This window comes from Monopterus albus, unplaced genomic scaffold (genome assembly GCF_001952655.1).
Source record: "Monopterus albus unplaced genomic scaffold, M_albus_1.0 scaffold26.1, whole genome shotgun sequence".
Classification (NCBI taxonomy): Eukaryota; Metazoa; Chordata; class Actinopteri; order Synbranchiformes; family Synbranchidae; genus Monopterus; species Monopterus albus.
In genome coordinates this window covers 2,124,798-2,148,993 of record NW_018127906.1, presented here as the reverse complement: position 1 = coordinate 2,148,993, position 24,196 = coordinate 2,124,798, and the positions used below count along the sequence as shown (strand labels likewise).

Below are 24,196 nucleotides of genomic sequence, written 5' to 3'. Positions count from 1 at the left end.
GGGGGGGGGACACGCGCTCAGGCCCATTAGCAGTGTGTGTTGGTCCAAATGAAGACCAATGGCCGAGCAGCTTTAATCTGCTGCTTCTAATGAGGAAGCAGAGGAAATAAAATGAGGCTAAAGGACCATATAACTCTCCTCACCTGGACCATGCATGTGTAACTGATGCTAACAGAGCCCAGCTGGGTTCAGGCAGAGTTATGATCATTTGTGTAAAATATTTCATGCTCCTAATTATTTGGTCTCTTGAATTAATTCCTTTTGCTCTGGAAATCCTAAATCATGCTGTGAAACAACAGAGGTGATTCTGTGGTAAGTTACAGGCAGTGACAGAAACTCCCGACCAACTGAGCGGACATACAAACAGTGGGGTCACCGTTTGTATGTCCGCTCAGCTAATGAGCTGATCACTGTCCTGATGATCTGATTGATCAGTTTATTCCCAGAATGTCAGACACTGGGAAAAAGTCCCGCTGTGACTCTCCAGAGCCAAAGGTGGCGTCTCCACATGTCTTGTTGTGTCCAACCAGCAGATCCATAGAGACTCAGCTGATTCTCATGTCTGACAAAGAAAAGCATCAGCTCCTCACATTAAAGAAGGTGGAACCAGTTCCCAGCTGGAGCACATATAACATGGACCTTTTTTGTTTGTGTACTGTGTTGCCTTCAAGTGCCCATGAAGCACAGCACAAGTTGAGTTGTCCACTCTAGACAAAAGTCATCAAAGTGCATTAAAAAGTAAAAATCTAAACATATAAAATTCCATGTCAATTGGGAAAAGCTCACTGTGTGATGGGATGACGAGTTTTAAATTCTGACCCGGCCTGAGATGGACGCTTAGAAAACCTACCCAAAGCCAACATGCATCAGTATAATTTAGAAAAAGACAGACTCAGTCCAAAGTACAGTGGGGCCAGACAGAACACAAACACAGCAGAATGACAACAGAGCAGCACCATCATAGTCACAGTGTCCTGAGAATTTAGGTAAAATCATATGAACTTGTTTATATGATCTGATTAGACTCAGCGCAGTTTGGACATGGACCAACTGGTCCTGGGTTCCTCAGAACCAAGAGGACCTGTAAAAGACCTTGAATGAAAAACCCCTGAACTGAACTGACCACATGGTGAGACTGTGTCTAAACAACGGTGTTCAAGGTTAACAGTGAACTTTCACCTGCCAAGATAAATACAGGTGTGGAAGAAGTACTCCGAAGTACTACAGTGTCAAATTACTCTGTCAAAACTAAAAGTCCTGCATTACCAAATACCATCTTAGCATCAAAATATACCTTCAGTACCATCAGTACCAGTACTCGTCCTGCAGAACAGCCCATGTCCCAGTAATGGCTCTGATACTGGATCATAGTGACTAATTACTGTGTCCATCACTTTAATGCTGCAGCTGGTAAAGGTGGAGCTGATGGTAACTACCTTATATACTTATACTGTGAAGTACTTTACATCCTGCTGGGTAGCTGGTGGATTTCCCACTGGGATCAATAGAGTCTAATGGTTCTACTGGGTTTGGTTTGATTCATGTGATTAATAAAACTAAATAATCCACCCGCTCCTGTGGGATTATTAACAAACTTGGGCTTGAAAATTTATCAAAAGAAAGTCATATTAAGCATATTCTGCTGTCTTTACCATATATACAGTAGTATTATCTCCTCAGCAGAAAAACAAACACTGCAGCCACACGAGCACTTTGTGTTTTTAACAGCATGAAACAACAAGAGGAAAAACAATAAACAAGAAAACAGTTTGTCACATGCAAAGTAAGATACAGCAGGCTGAGTAAAACCCAAGTAACATAATACATGTTGATCCCAAATATTAAAGAGAGCATTTTTCAAACATGTAAACACACACGTGCACACACACACATGCACACACACACACACAGAGCTTCCAGAAAGCGAAGGGGATCCAGAGAAAGAATAAAGGAATTATTTTTCTTTATTAAGTGAGCTGCTTTCCTCAGGGACGGCCAACACAACACACATTAATCTAACCTGCTACTGCTGCGTCTGTGTGTGTGTGTGTGTGAGTCTCAGGAGTTTCAGCTCCTGCAGAAACAGTCTATTGGCTCTCTAAGTGTATTGCTAAGCCCAAAAACTAATTACTCAGAGTGACATGGCTGCACACACACACACACACACACACACACACACACACACAGGTCAACAGGTGCGTCAGACAGCCAGGTGTGGAAACATTTCAGCAGAGAAAAGTAGGCAGGAATTAATTAGAGCGAGTTATGGGGTGTGTGCTTCTGAGAGCACTGACACAGACACAGCGTTTGTCCGTTGTGTTCCTATGGAGCTGCTGTAACATGCAGGCTGCAGGCACAGCTTCTCTACGACCACGTCTGAGATGCCCGGTGCTCGCTGCGTGTTCCAGCCGACATCTACTGAAACCATCCAAAGCAGGCATGTGCCAGCAGAGGGCGTCCTGTGGGACGCGGACGCCTTAAATTGTTATTCATTGGTGAGTGTCCAGAACAACACTGTATTGTTATACTGCAGGTTTGATTAGAAAGCTGTAATGTAAAAACTGTTGTCTAATTCACATTCCCTTCATTGTTTGAACACACCACTGTGTCTTTTTGTTGTATTTGAATACATTTAACAGCTGATGTTAAATGTCCACTGCCTTGAAGCTGTTGGCTTCAGTGACCCAGGACATCAGTACAGGCCGAACCTGTGGCTAATGCTACTGAGCGATACACACACACACACACACACACACACACACACTTCTTTTTTTTTTATTACATCTGAACTTAGGATTCTCATTTATTCTTTCTTTACTCTTTGCTTTTCTCCCCTCATCCAAACCTTCTGTTGTTTAACTATTTCCTTAACCTTTAGTCTGACTTCTTCTTTTACACGTTTTTCTGTTCTCTTCTTCCTTTAGTGCATCTTTCCTTCCCTTACTTCCCCGTTTTTGTTTCTTAAACTATTTACTGAGTCATTTCTGTACGTCCCCCAGTGTTTCTTTAATCCCTCTTAACTTTTGTCTCCCACAGTTATTTTCTGTTTTAGTTCAACGCTGTGAAACACACAGACAGTAGCCGAGACAGACCACCGGTCAAAGTACGCGCTGTGTGCGAGAGCCGCTGCGCTCCAGACCAAAAGGAAGAGAGAGAGGAAAAAGTGGAAAAGAAAAGAAATCTTTTTAAGTAGAAACAGAGAGAACGAAACAGCAGCCAGAGAGAGAAAGAAAGAAGAGAGAAGGAAAGAGAGAGAGAGCTACACATACATATAAGAGAGAGAGAGAGAAAGGTGAAATGGACAAAATGAAAAGAACAAGAAAGAGGAATAAAATGAACCAAAGCAGATAAAGTGGAGGCACCAGGACAAACACACACACACACACACACCGTGGTCGGCCGAAACCAAGTGAAACAGTGATGGATTTCAGTTATTAGCCAATCAGAAAGATGGATGGCGCCGCGCTCCGTCCAATCAACATCATCATCTAGATCCAGTTAGCAGATAGCGCCTCGCCGCTAATCAACTTATTAAAGTTCCTGATAATATCACCGCAGAATAATCTGGCGCACACACACACACCGGCTGAGAGCTCAGCAGTCGATAAAATCACTTGAGGCGAGGCCCAGTGCAGAGGTAAGTAATGACGCTGGAGGTCATTAATATTATTTAACACCTGCAGGCACTAACACTAATGAAGAAGAAAAACTGCAGCTCCTGCTTCCTGCTGCATCGTCCTCAGCTGGAGACAGAGTTTTTATTTTACACACACAGAATACACACTCAGGAAGTGTGTATGTGTGACTGTGTCCTGTAGATTCAGCTTCAGTCTGTTGGAGGCGGTTCATTGTTTCAGTGGAGAATATTTATGTTCTGAACTAGTTTCATTCAGTTTGTTGTTGTCATTGGACTTCGTGACCGTTTCGACTGAGAGTTTTTGTCTGTCACCGTGGTGAGAGACATCTGGGCAGCCCTGTAAAAAACATTATAGGCCTACGAGTTTTCTGTTTATTTGGTTTTCTAAGTCAGCTCCTCCTTCCTGTTTTAGTGTTTTATATGAGCGGTGGGGTCAGAGGCCGGCCTGAAGCCCCGGAGAAATGACAGCACCGGCATCCAACCTGCTCTGAATGAAGAAAAGTTCTTCATTAAAAATACTGTTTAGAGTTTTAAACAGAGTAAAAATCACAGTTTAACTTTTCACTGTTGACCTTGTTTAGTTGGACCAGACAAGCTGCTGCTGAAGGTTCAAGGTTCAAAGTGTTTATTTGTCATATGTACAGTTAGGAAACGTGTTTCCCTGTACAATGAAATTCTTACTTTGCCGTCCGCATGAATGCTACAAAATACAAATGAAATATAAAGTAGATAAATAAATAACACAAAATCTAAGGCAGATAAACAGGAAGTTTGTGTCAGATGAAGCTGTAGCTGCACAGATGTGAAGTTTTTAAAAACTGCTTTCTACTCATTAACGCGCCTCCTAACTGAGCATCAGTTCCAGGTCAGTGTGTTCCTACCTGCCGCTCCTGCAGGAGGCGACGCCTGATCTGTGGAAGTGCTTTGCCAAACCTGGGTCCCACAGTGAGGGCCAGCTGCAGGGGGCTGGAGCAGCTCTAGAGGATATGAGACATAGGTTAATGAAGTTTTACAAAATATTCCCACACTACCGGGTTTGTTAATGACATTTAAACACACAGACGTGAAAAATAACTTAGAAAAACAGATGTTGATTAAGATATAGAGAAGTTTGAGCCTGAAACAGGCGGAGAGAAACGCTTAGAAATGTTTTTCACCACTAAAATCATTTATTTTAGTAATATGCATTTTAAGTTTTTGGCTACTGCACAAACTAAAGAATGAAAAAGTTAAGAAAACAAATATTTGTTCTTGAAGCCTAGATAGACTGTAACGTCTCATCCAGACACACAATCTTTTATCAATGATTAGTGAAAAAGTCCAAGATGACAGTGTTGAATGTCTTTTTTCTAATCAACTGTCCAAAACCCAAAGATATTCCACTTACAGTGAATAATAACAACATGGACAGAGCATCAAATCCTCACTTTGGAAAAGCTGGAAGCTTAGAGAGTGAGTCACATTTAGACCAATAACTACTTTTATAAAGCAATTATCAAAATGCTTGATTTTTCTGTCAATCAATTAATCGATTAACGGACGGACATCTTCACCTCTAGTCACAATATTACACAGACAGGCAGCTAACACCGAGTTCTCATCCACATCTAAAATCCTGCAGTTAATGTTCAGCTCCACTCAGCGCGTTTGGTTTTTTCCTGTGTTGCAGGTTTAATCTTTTCCCACTGTTGTTGCTGTGTTCACGTCTGTGCGGCTACAGCTTCATCTGACACAGCATGTGGTGCAGCCTGTGATGGGGGCTGTAGAGGGTGGGTGGGGGCTGTGTGGAGGATAAAAAGGTTGGGAGTGATGGTTGTGTCGCTGCTCATCAGGCAGACACCGACAGCCATCACACTGGGAAAGTGACTGTCACATTACTGTCACACACCTTAACCTCCCTGTCTGTGTGTGTGTCAGGTAGTGATGTCGGGGGTCAGGCTCCTGGTGTGACCCCGACGTTGGATCAATAGCCGGGCCAGAGCTGACAGATGGCAACCGTGAGCTAGACTCTCCAACAGAGAATTTCTACCACATCCTGCCTGTGACAGACAGCAAACGCACCGCGACGCCCCGCCCACATCCAGCACCTTACCTACTGGACTGATGATCACAGACAGGTAGGTGAGCAGGACGTCATGCCTCGCCCAATATCCGCTGGGATAGGCTCCAGCCCCCCGCGGCCCTATTCAGGAATCAGTACCATGGAATACTGGGTAAAAGATTCATTCCTATGAAACCTAGGCGTGACTGTGGGTAGAACGGTCGTCTCCCGACCGGACAGTTACAGGTTCGAATCTGGTTCCTGCAGTCCACATTTAGAAAGTTTAGAAAAGGGGTGTCAAACTCAATCACACAAGGGGCCGAAGATTAAACCACAGTCTAAGTTGGAGGCCAGACAGGATTAACATTTACTGAACAGTCTAAAACTGATAATGGTTTGTTGTTTTTCTCGGAGGCTAATTTTAGCACACTTAGCTCCGTGTTTGGTCTCAAAATGCCCACCGTACCCCGTCACCACCTCATGACACTAAAGACACAGGTTTTCTCCTTGAAGCATAAACATACATTCACTTTCCCACCTTTCGTTAAATTGCCTTCCTTCTGCATCAACTTTTCTCTTCTTGGACATTTTGGGATTCACTGCTGGTATTTCTCACTTCCACTTGTCCGAAAGTGGCTGGTAAAATGGCAAAACAAAGGCGAAACACTGTCATCTAGTGGCGAGATAATGCTTCGCGGGTCCCGAAATCCACGTGCATTGTGGGAGATGTAGTTTATGGTCAGTGTATGTTTTCAATTAGCATATACTTTTATTTTAAGAGCCATACGCATTTTAAAATTTCGAGGGCCGCATAAAATGATCCGGAGGGCCGGATTCGACATTGAATTTGACACATGATCTAAACTAAGTTGAGCTGAGCAAGGGCAGAGCCACACCAAGCTAACGCAAAAGAACCAGCAGCAATGAAGGCCAACTGCTGCGTGGCCTCCTGTCGCCTTTGTCTGTCAGGGGATTGGCAAAGTGGTGACACTTGTACAAACAATACAGACTATATCCAATGGCCAACTAGCACATACGTTATGTGTCTGCTTGACAGAAGGGACCCTACCATCAGGTGGCAGTATCTGTATTCACCGTTCAGAAAGGGAATGCAGAAATATAAGCTATGAACAAAGCAGCTGTTGTTCAACACAGCTGCTGTTTACAGCTGCTTCTAATGGAGAATATGTCTGATAAGAAGTTACACGACACTGCTGTTTTCTGGCCTTTGTCTTTTGGTTGTGAAGAAGCAAGGAGGTTGAAAAACAAGGAGAAACACACTAAATGTGTAAAGCCATGGATACTACTTTGACAGGCTGAAGAGGCTATCCTGACCCCTTCTCAGCCAGTCAGAGAGGCCCCTCTCTCAAGGACAAGGCCCAGCAGGCTGGCGCCAATTCAGCATATCGAATTAGCTGAAAATCCGCCGATGGAGGCCAGCTAGTGCCAACAATGTTGGACACACCAGGAAGACAAGCCCCAACAGATGCTCACTGACAGCCGACCATCAGTTTGGTGCGTCTGGCCTAAGACTTAGTTGTCATTCTTATATCAATAATGCTAACCTGCTAAGCTAGCTGGTCAAATGCTAGGCTATGAACTGTCAATCATCCTGTCATAATGAATGTGGGTTAATTTTTGAGACTGAACATCGAGCAGCTTTTAAAGACAAATGTGAGCCCAACCAACCCTTCACACAGATATACAGCGCCTGGCCAACACGCGCGCACACACACACACACACACACACACACACACACACAGACACAGACAGCATGGAGTGTGCTGTGTTTGATATGTGAGGCTCATTAACACCATTGTCTCTATAAGCAATGGTGGACACAACAACAACAGCAGTAACGACAGCTACATCCATCCTGTCGGAGGATTTACACGCTCTCCGTTAGGACCTCGGCCTTATTTTTAACTTCTGGCCAGCTGCAGTCTGCCAGCATTTTAGCCTCCTGCACAAATCCTACTTTTTGTTGTAGTTGTTATCTATTGTAAACTTGCTGTAGATTGCTGTCTGCCTTGTCCATTTGTCAACATCACTGCTGTATGGAAGCACGCTGCAGAATCATCAAACATCAATTTTACTTTTTTATTTTTCGTCTTTGTCATCATTTCTCTCAGCAATGATAAAAATGTACTCACCAAGATATTAACTGAGATCTGGATGTCTGACAGAGCTGGAAAACACACACTAAGTAGATCACTGATCCAATGTTCTGCAGATCTCTTAAACAAACTGTGGACTATAAAATGTTTTACACACAGTGTCTAATTTGGACTAATTTGGTGTGAATGAATATTAGGAAGGCTGTCTAATAAGATCCTTCACCTTAAACAGTGATTGTTATTAAAGCTGCAAAAACTCACCTAATGCAGCACAGTCCTCTTAAATTATCAGCTGCTTTGTCTGAACACAAACTTTTCAATTAATAAATAACACTAAACTGGATGTTGTGGAAGCAGAGTGACACCTGCCACCTTAAAAATGCAATACATTTCTTTTCAGCCACAGGTCTAGTGAAGCTCAAAACAAACGGACATCTTGTTTCCTAGCAACAATTTAAACTACGGATGCCTGTTTGGGACAAACTGTACAAAACGCAGCTACCGTTAGCTGACTAATGAGTCCAGGATCTAAGCAGCATTTTAGCAGTGTAATTTCATTTAATGGGGTTGAGGAGACAGTTCTGAATGTTATGGAAAGCTCATTTATGTCCTAAATGTATGTTCATTTTACAAGACACCATCAGCCGCTCCTAGCCGCTTTTTGCCCCTCCCATTACAACCTGTTTCCTGCCAATGACTTAAACAATAGATGCCTGGTTGTGACAATCTGTAAAACACAGCCTCCAGTCTGAAGCTAGCGTTAGCTGACTAATAGTAAATGTCTTCACTCTGGCAGTCGCTGGTTCAGACCTTTAGCAGCCCAGAGCTCCTCCATGGCTGTTTGACATGACTACTGACTGGAAAAACCCTTCTTCTAACCTTGGCTAGGCGGCAGGTGGGGCTGATTTACAGACCGTACTTTGACAACACAGGGTGGAGAAGCTGGAATAACAAGCAGCAGAGGGTCATGGAGGGGGAGATTTCATACAACTAGCAGTCTCCCCAAAAAAGCTGAACTGAAAGCTGAAACCTTAAAGATACGCAGTAAAAGCTGACCAAACAGCTCGTGAGTTACAGATGAGACAGTAATGGTAATTCAATACATCGATCCTCAGCAGTGTGCAGCCATCAAATCTTCTTATACAGAGGGCCAGAGCAGTGTGCGTTGCACGTCTCCCACAGGCTCCCGACCAGTCTAATGATGACCCTCGACACACTCCACTGAGTGTCACAGGTCAAAAGGTCATCATCAGAGACAGGGAGGGGAGAGTGTGTGGAGTTGGGGAAGCAAGGGAGAAGTACCAATATATATTAAAAAACAAAAGTGGTGCTGAGGGTTTTAACGCCACCTGCAGGAGCTTCATCAGCAGAAGATCCAAAGTGAACAAATGTGCTAATCTGTCTTCTACTGAAAGAAGAGAAACAAGAAGCTGAGAAGTGGTGCAGATGTGATAGCCAGGTGTAACTTCACATCTGGCCTCATAAAAAAAATCTTCCTTTGTATCAGCAGTGTTGGGATGATTTCTGTTTTAACATCCCTGGTTACAAAGCAAACACAAGCTGCTGGTGGCTGATACAACGCGACAGACATGAGGCAAGTAAGTCGAGGTGACCCACAGGGATGAATGACTCAGTGGAGACGTTTTTTGCCATTTGAGCAACTTGTTGTCTGGTGAAGTAGCAAACAGGACTCTTCATATTTATTGCTGCATATATTCAAGTGTTTCACTTGTCAGGCTAATGAGACAGACTTGACTATGGTTGGAGGGTGAAGCTCACCGTCCATCCTCAAAGTGACTGGGTCATCGCATGATGGGGACCTGGTGGCACAGACTCCAAGCTTGGATCCTAAAAGGACAGAACATTTACATTTGTTTTGACGCCACTGCGACTTAGATACTTATATCTTGTATTCCTGAGACACCGACACTCTTCTCTGTCTGATCACATACAGATATTTGCTGTGTGATGAACAGCTGTGGACATACAGCCAAAAAACTGCCGGGTACCACTCACACACATTTTTGTGAAAATCCTGTGTATCCCTGTTTATTCTTCACGGCCCTCAACTCCCCTCTGTATAATAAATACTCTGTCTCCTCCATCTTTTCTCCCTCCCAGACTTTGCTGGTTCTAAAAATAAGCAGCAGGTTTCTGGCCTCCCCCCTCTGCTCCTCCTCCATCTTCCATCCTTAACCTCATCCTGGTCTGCAGCTGATCTTACTCGGTCGGACCCTCAGGTACCAGGCTAACCGGACAACGAGGCTGAGGCATGTATCACTGTCAGGCTAAATGTAGAATCAGCATTTCTGAGTCCTCCAAATCCCGGCCGGGCCTAAGTCTTACCTGGTCAGTCCAGAGAAGACACCGCAGCCCCTCAAGGCTCCAACCGCCCTAGTATTGATTTCTTTGGTGTACAGCGGAAACAAAGAGACTTACTTTGTTACATGATATATCATAATCACATCATTTGTAGCTTTGAGCCCACAGATGTGGGGGGGGGGACCTAGATAAAGAGGTCTGGCCCTTCTTGAGGTAAAACTGCATTTCTCTGAGAGAAGATTATAGCAAATCGAGTCTCGACTGCAGCTTCTACTCAATGTGCAAATACAAAGTTTCATGTTCATCTGCCAGAAACATCAGTTAGAAAGCAGATCAAACAGTTTGTGGTTCAGCTGTATATAACCTGTATTTACAGTGACACGTGGTTCACTTACAATGACTACATATTAATTATTAATGAATTACAAGGAAACCTTCCATAATAAGACATCAGCATCACCCTGGTACATGCACCGTGTGGGAACGGCCCCATGGCGCAGACATGAAAAACTTGTTTTCATCTAGAGTCTGAAACGTTCCCACTGCAAGTTTATAGTTGGCTGATTATTTTACTGTCTAAACATTTTAAATAAGTATCAGTCAGTGTCAGTGGATTTCTGGAGTAAAATGTGCTTTTGTAGAAAAAGCTCCACAGTCCAGATGTAGGCGTTAACTTTCACCACCACTACACCCAGATCACAGACATCTATGTTCTGCATGTTCTTAGCTTTTTACATTTCCTTTAAAACCTTTTGTAGATAGACAGATGCCCTTTACTTACACAGCAACTTCCAATATGAGATAGAGAAATAAAATAAAAAAAAAACATTTCTGTTCATTTGCATTTGAATGTTGTCCTTTTTAAAAACATATTTAATCCTTTATGTAAAGCAGCTTAAATTGGCTTTGTGTATGAAATGTGCTGTACAATATATTAGACAGTAGTGTGTCTTATGTGCTAAGCTCGGCTCTAAACTTTTAAACTATTATTAATAATTAAGATTTCACTTTGAGATCTCAGAATTTAAAATGAAGCTGAGCTGCACATCATGTTGTGACCATGCATCCTGTGGTCAGTCCACAGGATCAAGGGATAAATACATGCTCAGTTTTATTTTTGCTGAAAGTTTAATCAGCAGCGTTAGTTTAAATTGTTGAGGCATCTTGGAGACTAAACATTAAAGATTCTTGGAAAGAATCTTTAACTTCACTCAAAAATGTGACAATTTTATGGCTGTTTTTGTTCTAGGGTACAAAGTTGTTTTAATGAACAGCACAAATAGCTGCATGACTGCATACCAGAAGGCGCGCACACACACACACACACACACACACACACTCACACTCACACACAGAGCTGTGGTTGGGTGTCTCTGGCCGGTGTGTCGTGCTCAGGAATATGATGGATGGTTTCCAAACAAAAACCGGGTTTGAGGAGCGAGCAGCAGAGAGACTACGAGCCGATGATGGATGGATCAGTCAGCTGCATTGCCTCGCTACAGCAGTCACAGCACAACACGCCACCCAAAAACTTTTGGCAGGAAACACACACACACACCCTGAGACGACAACATTACCTCACATACACTTTGTAAAATACACAAACTCTGAGCCCTGGGTTTACTGGTCAACTGCAAGCGTGAACATTTAATTTCCGTTTGAGGGGCGGGAACCAAAAACTAAGCAGGTATCAATGCTGAGCTCTAACAGCAGTGTTTACTGTCACAGAGCTGAAGCCCTGAGGAGGCGAGGCCGCCTGCCGCTCTGCAGGCCGAGCTTCACTGGAGGCTGAAGACTGAGCCACACAGAGGCGGCTTCAGTCCTCAGGCAAATATTTACATTTATTTTAGAACTAGAGTCCATGTAGCACTTTGAAGAAATCCCATTAGCACATAGAGCAAGAGAATATTAACTCCAGACCCACTCACTGGCTTTTGGCATGACAAATGATCAACCTGCTGAAGTGGATGAAAGCTCCAGACAAGCAGACCTTTAATTAAGATCTGCTTAATTATCTCAGCAAGATAATAGTCATGAAAATTGGAGGTTTTCCCAAATGGATAAAATTGCACTCTTGAAATTGTTGGAAATGTAATAAAGTGTCAGATAAAGTGCTGTGCATAAATACAGCTTGTTTTAGTTCAGTGCAAATGAATAGTGCAGTAACTGTTAGATCAAGTTTGGGTAGCTGGTGTCGGTGCTGCACTCGGAGAGCCGTTAGCTAACTGGTTAAATCACTAAAGTGCAGATGTTGTTTTTCTTCTGGTGTTGTTGTCCACCTGCTTCTGAACTGCAGGAGGTGTGACCATGATCTACATGTGGCGAGGCTGCCTACTGGCCAACACAGACACACATGTGACTGAGTGGAAAGGAAAACGTCTCCCATTCGGCTCTGGACTTCATCTGAGTATGAGATACCTGAAACCACAGGTGGAAATGGGGCCTTCAGGTCACGACATGACCTTTCCTCTGCCACCAAACTACAGATCTGAGTCGCTGCATTTTTAAGTTCATTCCTTTTGTTGTTTGCTAATGTGCAGTGAGCTTCACAGTATCAGAGACTCTAGTCTTGTTGTCTTTATGTTTTAGTCTCTGGTTTCCTGTGAAATATAAAGATGTATATTTTGTGTTTGTTTTGATGATATTAATCAGTCCATTGCAGTCTTTTATGTTTTAATGTTATATCTCTAAGATTTTATTAGTCTTTCCAACCAATCCAAACCAACTTGGCTGTTGAAATACTCATTAGGTGTCTGACTCTCTTTTTGGTCTCCAGCATCACAGCACGTAAGTAAATAGGCCCTTGAAAGTCATTAAAGGTCCTTGGATTTGACGGCCGAGTGAATGTGTGCGCTCTGAAATCACAAGTGTCATTAGCAGCAGAGCCAGCTGAACTCTGGGTAATTCATGTCACAGGGTGCCGGGGCGAGCACATTTGGTTGTTGACCAGAGCGACTCCGACTCACTTCATATAATCAATAGGAGCAGGTCCCACAGCCCTGCTCCCCTCTGAGGCCCCAGCATTTACATTTTGATTCAGGTCCTCAATGAGAAGAGGGCGAGGGGGAGTTGGCTCAAAAAAAGGTTAACTCTGCTGCCTTCAAGCTCTCTTCCTCCTCCTCCTCCTCCTCCCCCTTCCACAGTCTGATTCTGGAGGTGAAGGAGTGTTTGATCATCCTCACAGCCTGGCGGAGTCCGTGACATTGTGATGATGCCATGGAGCATCAGAGCCAGTTCGCTGCCATCTGCTTTGACAAATCCAAAGCCCTTCTCCCGATCTGTGGCCTGCTGATGGCTTGTCAATATATAGATCATCCCCCTCACCCTAATTCAGTGAAAAAAAAATCTAGTTTTCCATTAGTCTCCTTCCCGCCATCGTTACCCCGAGCTTCTCCACCTGTAATTATTAAAGGCAGATTCCCTGGAAACAATCAGCCTGCCGCCATTTGTATCTTTGAAATCTTAATAAGCCAAAGGATGTGGAGGTGGGGGTCCAAGGAAAGAAGGAGAGCAGGGAGGAGAAGCAGAGGGGGTAGGAAGAAGAAAGTGGAGAGGAGAAAAGAAAAGGATGATTTAGAGAGAGAGGAAAGAAATGAGGTGTGGAACAGACAAGTGAAGAGGAAAGGAGATGAAAAGAAGAAGGGAACAAGAAGTGATGACAGGTGGTAAGGTGAGAGGAGTAAAGTAGGTCAAGAGGAGGGAAGCACCCTGAGCAAAAAGTCCTCTAATTATCCCTTTTTCCTCTGCCCGACAAGTTCCTATTCCAGGAGGGATTAGAAGAAGGCAAGGAGCCACAGAACTGCACCTGGTTTTCAGTGCAGGGGGTCAACTGGACGAGTTTCTGTGGGGCTTTGGTTTCTTAGATAAAAGTTCACGTTTGTTCCATTTTGTAAAAGTTTCTGATTGGATTTCAAAGTATTTGGCAGTCCACAGATGTCTGAACTGGTTTGACCATGAGTCTGGATGGTCCTTTTCGTCTTTGGTCCGGAGCGCATGGCATCCGTTCCTTCCAAAAAGACCTGAAACACAGATTGGTCTGACCACAGTGCACATTTCCACTGTGTGATGGCCTATACCAGACACTTTAGGCACAGTACAGGTTTAAGCAGCATTTATGGATGTAACTACGTTCTGAGGTGCCTGACACAGGTGAGCCAACATCATCCTGAGCCCATGTGGTTATATCGCTTATAGCAGAGTGACGATTCTTGATGCGGTGCTGTCTGAGGGATCGGAGAGCTCGGTCATCCAGCTCAGGCTCAGCCCTCGGCCTTTAAGCACTGAAATCCCTCCAGACTCCTTGAATCTTGTAATGATGTTCTGCACCGTAGAGGGCCACAGATCCAAACCCCTCCCTGTCCTTGTTTGAACATTGTTTTTAAACATTTTGATGATTTTCTCACACATACTGTATGTTGGCAAACTGGTGGCCCTCAGCTCTAACAAGCAACATATGCCCCAGCAGGCTGTGTAGACTGAAAAAAGGAAACACCGGGTCTTTGGATTTACACAAATTATGCTAGTATATGCAACGCAATTCATTCATATTTCCTCTGTTAACATAAAGAGAATTATGTTGGTTTTACACATTATCATTGTGTGGGACCGATGTACACATTACAATCAAGTAAATCCAACAAATCTTTTTTTTCAGTGTATTTGGGGATGGGATGTTTACTCACTGATTAGCCTCGGACCATTTCAGCATTGGTCACACTGGTTTCCACGAAGTTTTGTGAAAAAGATACTTAACAAAAGTGCCATTAACTCTCCAGCGAGTGTGTCTGAGCTCTGGTTCCTACCTGGGCCATGAGGTTGTCTTCTGTTCTTCTTCTTCTTCTTTTGCTCTTTTTACTTTTGAACTTTTTTCCTCATTTGCTGTTTCCCAGTTTTATCCTCCAGCAGATGGAGGTGAACTTTACAGGGAGCTGTTTCACATTCTCATACTGTCAGGAAACTTCCTAGAAAAGGTCTTTCTCTCTTGTTTAGTCTTTTGTCTCTGGCTCTCTCTCTCTTTCCTCTGCAGAAAGAAGTATCTGACTGAGGGTACACTCGGCACTCTGTCGGGAGCAGCACAGAGAGAAGCTGAGCTACATTCTCAATTAAAGCGCTGTGTTGCCATCGTCCCGTGCCTTTAAACAAAGCTTGGACTGGCTGCAGTGTCTGCACATGGAGACTACAGAATGGTTAAGGTTAGGGAAGAACGGTGGTTGATCACAAAAGTTAATGTCGATGGGAGCGACCTCCAGGCTCAACCATAACAATCAGGTTTGTGACACCTAAATGTTCATAACCTCCACCTCAGCAGAGACACTGTGACCCTGAACTCAGTCGATCATGCTGATCGATTCACAGCACGTTCCCTGGCCATGATGTTTCGGAAGCTCGACGCTTCCTGCAGATGATCCAGACATAACAATACCCTCCTTAGAATAATAGTGTAACAGTTTTTACAGGAAATAAAGTGAAAAGACCTTGTTAAACAGCACCTTCTGTAAAGTCCACTCTCGGTGCACTGCATAGTGGCACCAAACTAGTTGTGATGTCATGAACCTTGCAGGAACGTCCACGTGTCAGAGAGAGATTCAAGGTGAGAAAAGAGAAACTTCACCTTCAGCAGGTGGATGTGAAAACAGGCTTCACATTCACCAAACAACAAAACATGTTTCTGAGTGAAGGAGACTTTCATAGTACAATAACATCAAGGAGATGAAGTGACCGTGTCTCCTGGGCCGCTGGAGGCTCTCACCGGAAGAACCGCTGAGTTTGCACTACATGCTGAAACCACCAAAAGCAAATTAACATAACAGCAGCAGATCAGGCATCGATCCCGCCCACAGATGGACAAGACACAGCCACACCTACTCTTTCATATCTCATATGTAGCAAACAGCGTACGGAGGTTCAGTCATGACAAAACCACAGCAAATACATGGAAAATAAATCAGTTTCCAGAGAACAACACGTCGCCGGACGTTTAGTGGCATTGTCTTTGCTCGATGTCTACACGTCGCCGGACGTTTAGTGGCATTGCCTTTGCTCGATGTCTACAAACATGCGCGGTTTGTTTTCTGTGCACACAAAGTCAAACTGTCAGAAGAGAAACGTGCACTGATTTGATGTGACACTCATGCATGAAGATTTCAGATCCTGCTCTGTAACTTTTTAATGTTTCATTTGTTCACAGACACATGTCTGCAGGGAACACCCAGACAATCACCGGAAGCTGCTGAAGGGAAATGTAAGGCATTGACCTGAGCTCCAGTTGAGTCCCTTAGCAGTTAACTTTCACATTGCTCTGGTTTTAGTTTGGCAGCGTCACCTCAACAGTCAACTATCAAAGAACTTATTCCTTTATTTCTTTCTTCTTTGGCGCTTAGCCGTTTAGAAAGAGATGAACTTTACCAAATGTCCTTTCGCATCCTCATCTTGTCAAGACGGAGAGAGAAAACTTTGATGGAAAAGGTCTCCCCCTCTCCCTCTGTCGGCATTCTGAGAAACGAGGCCTTCACCCTATTTATTGCTGAGCTGCAGCGGTTTTGAGCACCGGGCCCTGACAGGAAAAGTGTCAGGCCAGTTTCTGACATGAATTTGCATCCTTCAATGATGGGTGACAGCGCTGAAAGGCCAGGAGAAAAGCGGCACATCGATCGGCTCGTGGAAACGATTCAAAGAAACAGATGAGCTGAAGGAGCAGAGAGGCTCCCAGACCTGCCCTCCACCGCCATCCCTGCAAACCACCACTGGTTTTAAGGAACAGAACTTCATTAAATTGTGCCACTCGGTGTTTGTATCACGGTGTGTGTGTGTGTGTGTGTGTGTGTGTGTGTCCGAAGGATCAGAGCTTTGCTACAGAAGAGCTATTAACTCGGCTCCATCAGGGCTGTTTCTCCTGCATACGAAAGCAGCAGGGTGTCACGGCGCGTTCCCACAGCGCCACAACACCGGGACCACTGCCAGGTAGAGGCCGCGCACGCACGCACGCACACACACACACGCACACACAATCCAGAGCACACACACATAGTTACACAGAATACTGTAAAAAAGCAAAGCAGTGGTAGAACAAGGATCTAGATCTTTGACATCATGTGAAAACACTGATACAGGTTCAAGTCATGTACTGAAAACTTGACTGAAGTAAAACGGCGTTAGAAACTAAACTTGCTTATTATTATTGAGACGTTACACAGTATTTGTGTCTTAACTGCTCTAAGTGGAACTAAACAACTACACAGTCCACCCTGTCTCCTAGAGAGATGACGTTTCTACACAACAAACGTGCGAAGTTTGTCTACATATTTGTTGATACTGACCAGACACCGTGTTTGTTTTCCACCCCACTATGTTGCTCCAGCGGGGGGAGTTTGTTACTGCTGTAGTCTGATGCAGTGTTCAACAAAGAGACACACAACCACACATACTGTGTAATCCCAAGGAGATGCACGTTAAACACTCGTGGGAACTAACACCAATGGACCAACAAGAAGAGTTCCAGTGCACATACCTTATTTTTAAGGTGCCAGTCGTTTGCTGTGCCGTATGTGGTAGCTGGATTATTTTTCTGACGGGATTCACTTTGAAAATGATCACAACTCAGGAAAAGCCAAGGCTCGAATGGCAACTTCTTCAAGCACCGACAGTTCCACACTGCGTCAGCAGGTGCAGCCAGGTACAGCCTCACTAAGTGATTAGTCAGATCAACATGAGCATTTTAAATTATTAAAACAATTTATGAAGTTTAAAAACCAAACAATTCTAGGTGGTGCATCTGACTTTACCTGTGGCTACAACTGTATGGACAACACACATCCAAAGGAACATGAACACAACCGCTGTGCACGCTCTGCAAAAACCTCTACTTCCAAATGAGTGTTTCCCTTTATGGCCTTGAGATGAGCTGCACACACACACACACACACACACACACACACAGGCCCGGTCGGTGTGGCAGAGCCAGCTGTGCTCTCTCACTCTTCAATTAATTCTCTCTGCTGCTTTGACCTTTTCCTCCGACAGAAACAAAGAAACTGAACTGCAGCTCGCACACACAAAGGAGGGCTGAGAGAAACACACACACATAGATGCAGAAACACGAGTGCATACTGAATTACACACTCGCACACAAACCATGATGTAAAATCTGTGTGTGTGTGTGTGTCTGCTGTGGTCACTTTTACATTTTCAGACCAAACAAGCTGCTGATCCAGTTTGAAAACAATGGTTGATGCTAGTTTTGTTTTCCAGTACTGTGCCTGTAGTTAGACAGTATTACAGCAGTACTTGGAGTATTTGTTATTTCTCCTTCCCTGTACAAACATTTAGGCTGCAGTGTCCCATTAGTAAATGATTCATACAGTGCATTGTCCCAAACCAGCAGAGGTGACCTGACCACCAGCGCTCAGCCAAATGTCCAACCGATCTGACTAACACGCCAGAGGATCTGTGAAAAGTTTCCGCTTAAAACAGAAACTCAGCTCCACCTGGGCTTTGGTGTCGAGCTTCAGCTGAGGAGATTCATGTATTCGTTTGTGAAAAGAGGCAATGTTTCCTGAAGACTAACTGGAGTTTGGCAGCACAGCCACATACGATATAACATGCGAGGATATAAAAGGACAATCTCACTCTTATTGGTCTCCAATTTAAAAAAAGAATAAATAAAACACTAACTAGTTCCACTTATTGTTCATACTCCCAGCAACCAACCAGATACTTCGGTCCATCCCCACATCAGTGGTCCAGGACTGTGTTCAGGAAATTAATCATCCATTGATATTGTCAGTAACAACCACCAGACCAACCATCCTGCTTTCCTGCCATCTAGTGGTGCTACACACCAGCCTCCTCCTGCACAGCCCCTAAAATGCACATCTGCCTTTTGCTACATCACAGCTGTGTGCTCACAAGTACACGAGGAGTTTGAGCCGCATGGGTCAGTGCAGCAGTGCTTTACACAGGAGACGTAGTGTGGAGCTGCCGTTCAACAACCGTCAGCACAGGGCGCCAACATCAGCACACTGTGCATTAAAGTATGTTGTCAGCGTCTCCCCACTCCTTTAAAGTGAACAGCAGGTGCTAAATGCCTCTGTTGTCCAATAATGGAAGAAATATTCAGATGAAATAAGTTAAAATGCGAATTCATTAGCATGCCTCATTAGTTAACGTCCATTAAAGCATAAACACAAATCCAAACAGTGTATATCCTTAAAAAGAGCCTTAAAGCTGCTGTGAACCGTGAGCCATGTTTTACAGTGCGGTCCTTCAGCAGCTGTGCAGCGCTGTCACACTTCATCAAAGCTCCATCACCAATGATAATGTGACCTGGCCGACTCAGCACTGCCGCTCCCTGCTGCCCAGAATATTGGCAAGTGTCAGATAGCCAATAGATTTATGTATGCAAATGAGCCCGATCGATACCGTCTGCCACGGCCTGAGATCTACAACCAGGCCACATCGCCCAGAATATTTCCTGTCAAATAAAATCCGGCGGCTGCAGAGGGAGGGGAAAAACTTGGTATGAAAGGAAAAATGATTCAGAGAAGAAGAGGAGAGGAAAAGTGGAGATATGATGAAGAAGACTCGCTGTCAGGGAGACAGCAGACAGCCAATCAGCAGAGAGAATAAATCAGCACAGGGCTGTCATTGGAGGAGAGAAAGCAGCCAGGAGACAAGAGCAGGTTTCCCCCGGTCAAAACACTCCATCTCCACACAGGCCAAATGTTGTTTTTTTTGTTTGTTTGTTTGTTTACATAAAATCAGTTTGTTCTCACAGGCCTGGGGTCAGGCCTCCCACAGATGGAGTCGCTCCAGGCAACAAGAGGGAAATGATCTGGTTTTCACAATGTGAGTCACACCAGACAAATGTACTTCTGATACAGACACCGTTTAAAATGTACCTCATTATTTGTGCAGTACAATAATAACTGGTGGTGGCGCTAACCGGTGAACACTTCTCTGAAGCCACAACTCTGCAGAATAATGTGGCATTGTTTACAAAAAAGGCCTGTACAACATGCAAAAGCCAATGTTCTTTAATGTTCTCGGTTAAATTATAACTTTTCATGTCAAATTGTACAATGTTCACACGTCACATGAGGTTTTAATAACATTTCTCATTGAGTGAAAACATTATATGTTAATCTGGTCCAGAAATCATGGTTTTCTTTGTGTGAAGGTTTTAATTTAAATGAAATCTTCACGAGTTTGTTAAAAAGGATTTAAAACCCAGCGGTGCTACAGTGCTTTGCTCACGGGCACCTCGGCTCAGCCTCTTTGCTGAGAGTTTTACCTGGTTGTCAACCTTCCCAATCTTTTCTCTGAAGCAATGAAAAACAAATAATAATGCTGACAGACCCAATGAGAAGCAGAGCATCCATAAGACTCTGAGACGCTAGTTATAAATGATGACATTCTGAATGAACGTCTCCAGTGCTGCTGTGAGCAGAGCATCCTCCGCTGCGTCATCGCCTCCTGCAGCATCCAGGAAATGGCTAGACTAAGCAGAAGGAGAGAGGCGGGAAGGGGGGGGGGGGGGTGTCACCACCTCCCTGTGGGAACCGCCCGTCAAACAGAAAGGTTGTGCCACATCTGCATAATCATTAGCACGGCGACAGAAAGTCATTGTGGGAAACAATCAATGTTGTTTTAAGGGAGCTTAAAAAAAGAAAGAAAGGGCTGAAGTGTCTTAAAGAAGATCTAGTGTCTGGGCAGGACAAACGGCAGCGCCGGCGGTTTTACCGGAACCTGCACGGAGGCCTGGGGTTTTTTAGAGACAAACTGTTGGAACCTGATTGTCTCTGAACAGTGAATCTATGTTGAGCTGTGCCAAACACACGGAGGAAGCACTGCAGAGCTGCAGGATCTGCTCTGGCTCAGCGTCCGTCTGCTCGGGTGTCAAGTCACAATAAGAAAATACAGAACTTTTACAGCATTGAATCCATTGTGCTCTGAACTGTAACATGTTAGTCATATAGAGCTGATCCCAAATGTTCGACTCCTGCATTCTGGGATATGTGGTTACGAAAGTCCTCATGAGGACTCAAAGGATCAAAGTGCAAGGAGCTGGGTCATGTGAATGATGAAGGCGGCTGAGCTAATGCTAGCAGCGGCAGCTAGTGTCCTGGGGATGTCTTTTCAAGGAATTACTGTTTAAAAATCTAAATTTGATTCTTACTGTTAAATATTTCATTTGTTTTGGTCGTGTAAAATGTGAACTGACACAAACTAAAGTTAGAAAATGTGTCACACACAAAGTGCTTCAAGTTCATCAACAGGAAATGTGTATTTTTATAGAATGATGTTCTGTCAAAAGTAATAAACCAAAGAGATGAAACCAGGGTAAAAACCAAGACTAAAGTATTAAATGTAAAACCATGAACCATCATGAACAACATCCCACATAAAAACTGCATTACTCAACAGTTTTGTCCTGAATCTTAAAGCTTAATGATTTTTTAAGGAGATAAAAGGAGGAGATGAGAAGCAAAGTGAAAAGGAAAGAGGAGAGGAAGGAAAGTGATGAAAACAAGAAGAAAGGGAGAGAAATGCAGAAGAGAAATGACATGAGGAGGAGAAAGGAAAAGAAAGAGGAGAAAAACATTGGATCTGTGAGATGAAGACAAAAACAGGAAGGGGAAAGAAGAGCAGAGGAGAAAATGAAGGAGACAAGATGGGAAGTGATGAAGAAGCAAAGTTAAGGAGCTGAGCTGAGAGGAGGGGAGGAGGAGAAAGGAGAAAGGGGGGTGCTCCTCTATCAGCAGATAAGAGGCGGAAATGGATGAATCCTATTGGCTCAGCCTCTTATCTCCTCGCCTTCATGAACTCAGGACACATTTCATAGAAATTTGCGAAATCAGGAAAGCTGGGTATCGTGTCATCTATCACCGGACAACACCGGCCCATACATCCTCAGACTTCACAATAAAAGCTACAATTGACACTTTTTAAGTTTCCTCACAAATTGCAGCAGCTGCAAAGCTGCTTTAAGTTTCTTCTTTGTTGTTTTCAAGGTCGAACAAACTTGGGTTTAACTCAGGAGTTTCAGGTCCAGATGGAGTTAAACTCGAAGTCACTCGTAAATCACCTGAGAAGACTCAGCATGCAGTTATGTGGAAAATGTTGGACTGTGATTGTTTCTGGTGCATCAACCAAAATAAAATATGACAGAAGGTTTAAGCTGTGGAGAAAAGGACAAAGACAGCATAGGAACTAGAGCAGAGAAATGTTGGTGATCCTGAAGCCAGACACAATCGGCTCTTTATACACGAGACAGAGAAACACTAATATATATATGGAAGCATTATAAAAGGAGAGAGACAGACAATGGGGGAACGGACAGGAAGTAAAAGAGAAGAACAGAAGAAGACCAAGAAAAAGAACATGTCAGATTTAAGACGACCTACTGATTCAACACAAAGGTAAAATCCTGACCATGCTAGGTGGCTAATGCTACCAAAACAAACAGGTTAGCTTTAAATGCTAAAACATCCAGAAGGAAGAAGGCCACATCTGGATCCAATCTGAGTCCTCTGGCTGCCTTTAACCCTCTCTATGTCAAACAGCCAAACCCATGTTAACCCTGGTTGTTGCTCTTTCTTTGTCCCACTCTCTCTGTGCTAAAGACGCCACCTCTTCACTCTGGCAGCCGCTGGTTCAGACTTGTAGTAGCCCAGAGCTCCTCCATGGCTGTTTGACATGACTACTAGCTGGAAAAACCCTTCTTCTAACCTTGGCTAGGCGGCAGCCGGGGCTGGTTTTCAGAACGGACTTTTAATAACAACAGGAGGCTGTAGGCAGCAGAGGGTCATGGAGGGGGGTGTAGCTGGGAGACACCACGTCCTGTCCCACTGTCACTGGGGTTATCAGACAATGTGGAAAATAATAGATGTTTAAGTTTATATTAGCTACATGGTGTTTGACGTCTGTATGTGATATAAGCAGCTACTGGGTATAAAACATTTTCTGATTTAAAAAAAAAAAAGTTTACGTTTTGAACTTTTTTCTTTTTGTGAAGTGATGTTGATAAATTAACGAGACACCTCTTCTGCTCAGACCGTATCTTTGTAATATAAACATGCAGGGGGAGGGTGCAAATATGTGAAATGAACCATTTTCATTTTATATGTTGATTACACATATTAAGCCAAGCAGAAGAAGTTTCATACCAATAAAATACTTTTAACTATTGTTTTTAGATTTTTTTTAACTTTACAATGGAGCAGCATAACAGGAGGGTTAAAGACTTCATTCAGAATCAGCTTTACTGGCCAGGTGTGTCGGACACACGAGGAATTTGACTCTGGTAGAGTGGCTCTCAATGTGTATGTACATGTCGCCATGCAAGGGGCAAGTAAACCAGCATAAGGCTGTGTAATACTGTACAACATACAATTCGTGTTATGTTTCTATGTAATTTGGTCTGAGTTCTGACCCAATTTTCACACATCTCCCTGTGACAGTTTCATGTTTGTGTGTAACCACTAAAGTTTGAATTAAGCCCTCTCAGATGTCTGAGTGTGTGCATGACAAACTGGTCCAATTTCAGGCGAGTTGCTGCTGATATTTGTCTCACTAGCCTTGTTGTTGTTGTGGTCCTCTTTTTAGTTTCCCCTCAGATTTGAATCGGCAGGGGGCTGTGGTCTGCTCCCCCTCTGACAGCACAGAAATAATTACAGTACAGCCTTCCCCCCAGCTCGCCGCTATATTAGCCCTCTTATCAGGCTGCTGAGGGGTAGTTGATCAACTAAGGTCACTGTATCCTGACCATGGCACAACAGCTACACCGCCATTTGGAGATATGATAAATAAAAGCCGGGGGTTACGCTGGAACAACATTCTTATCTGTTACCAAGCGCTTTTTGTTTCATTCTCTTCCTGCTCCTGTGTTTGTGTCTCCAGAGAAAAGAGGAGAAAGTTAAAGTAGCCAATGGAGAAAATATGGAAACCGCAGTGAGTCTGTGATTTAGGGCAATCGAGGTGCTGAAATAGCAAATACCTCTGCAGGATTTTGAAGCTTTACACACAGATGCTGCATGTTCAGCTCACATGTGCAGTGTTCTAGTTATTTCCCAAGCCTGCAG

General features: G+C 43.8%; 1 protein-coding gene across 1 annotated transcript in view; it reads right to left on the bottom strand.

Annotated features, from left to right (window-relative positions):
• prdm6 (PR domain containing 6) overlaps positions 1-6,318 on the bottom strand; it is a 120,044-nt gene extending 113,726 nt beyond the window's left edge. Inside the window, 2 exon segments of the mRNA XM_020595337.1 lie at positions 4,519-4,614; positions 6,217-6,318. The gene's annotated coding sequence lies outside the window, so the exon portion shown is untranslated.
• Positions 6,319-24,196: the final 17,878 nt, after the last annotated feature.